Source organism: Callospermophilus lateralis, chromosome 11 (assembly GCF_048772815.1).
Source record: "Callospermophilus lateralis isolate mCalLat2 chromosome 11, mCalLat2.hap1, whole genome shotgun sequence".
Lineage (NCBI taxonomy): Eukaryota > Metazoa > Chordata > Mammalia > Rodentia > Sciuridae > Callospermophilus > Callospermophilus lateralis.
The window spans coordinates 117,158,141-117,159,635 of NC_135315.1; the positions used below are offsets into that span (position 1 = coordinate 117,158,141).

Below are 1,495 nucleotides of genomic sequence, written 5' to 3' on the forward strand. Positions count from 1 at the left end.
ACAGATTCCACAGAATTTTCTTTTAACTTTTGAGGGTTTGTTTGTTTTTTTGTACAGAATTGTGACCATGTGGGCATTTAGTGAGTATCCCTAGTTAAATGCTTGTATAGAATAGGTCCATAATCGGACAGCTCCCCAAATGTTGAAGCATAGAGGGAAAAGTGTGAAGAAGGGAATTGTTTTGTTTTGGAGGTGCTACAATCGAAGAACTTTGAAATCACCAGGCAATGATGAGTGAGAAAACCTAAAAGCAGAGACATGATCCTACCCCTTGGAACCATTTTGGCTCTTGGTACATTTCACAGTCCAGAAGAAGTAAATGAGAGGCCAAAATAATAAGGGAACAAAAGTGGAAGTTCAGGAGCTGCAGGGTATGGAAATCTAAAAGAACCACCTACTCAATGATCCATGGCTGTAATGTCTATACTTTGGAACATACCATAGGAAAGAGTTAAAACATATCTCACGTGGTTCTGAATCATAGAAATGATATTACATTATGAATCTAGATTAATATGATTTATATTTTTAGTGATTTAAAAACACCTGAGAGAATTAAATTGTTCACTGAAGAAAGATATAAAGAATCTATAGTTGTTTTTTTTTTTCTAGAAACAACTCTAAACCATAATGCCTAGCATCCAGTAAAAGATTATGAGAACAATAATATCACAGGAAAACATGAATAGGAAGCAATAAACAATAGAAAATAATTAATAATTTTAGCTATTAAAATTATCAGACATACTATGAAACAATCAGACCTACTACAAAGTATGAAGTATAAGTCAATCTACAAAATTTTAGCAAAAAAAAATGGAAACCATAAAAAATTTGGCATTAAAAATATTTTTAGTTGTTATAGAAATTTTATTTTATTTATTTTTTTCATATGTGTTACTGAGAATCAAATCCTTTACCTCACACAAGTACTCTACTACTGAGCCACAGCAACAGCCCTGACATGATTTTTAAAAATGAAAACAAGTAGAAAGAAAATATCTGTAATAAAAAATAATAATAATAATTGAGAATTTAAAGAAAATCTAGTAATCTTCACAAAATTTTATAACACCTTTGTGCAGAGCCATGCTAACCTTTTCTGTATCATTCCCATTTTAATACAAGTGAATTCAGAGAAAGTACAAAAGAACAATCACAACACTAATAGAAAACCAAAAATCAAAGTAAGATTGATTTCACAGAAACAAGTGTCACTGAATGCTCATTTTTCAACAGCAATAATGAAAGTAGCACAGAAATTCAGTATCTCCATTTTTGAATTAAGAGTCAATTTAGGATTTTAGGACTAATAAATATTATTATAGAAATAACTATGAATGACATTTTCTGACTTACAGTGCAAAGTCTTTAATAAAAATTACAATTTTATTTGTATGTATGAATGTATTTAGATTTTTTTTAAATTGTGATTTTCAACTAATTGGTACATTTCATTTAAGTTTTCAAGTTTTGGGAGAAATTTATTATATTA

The 1,495-nt window shown here is 29.2% G+C and overlaps 1 non-coding gene across 1 annotated transcript; it reads right to left on the bottom strand.

The window, feature by feature from the left end:
- Window positions 1-1,040: 1,040 nt before the first annotated feature.
- On the bottom strand, window positions 1,041-1,146 carry LOC143390038 (U6 spliceosomal RNA). Its single transcript, XR_013090203.2, has one exon. It is a non-coding gene; the product is annotated as a U6 spliceosomal RNA (small nuclear RNA).
- Window positions 1,147-1,495: the final 349 nt, after the last annotated feature.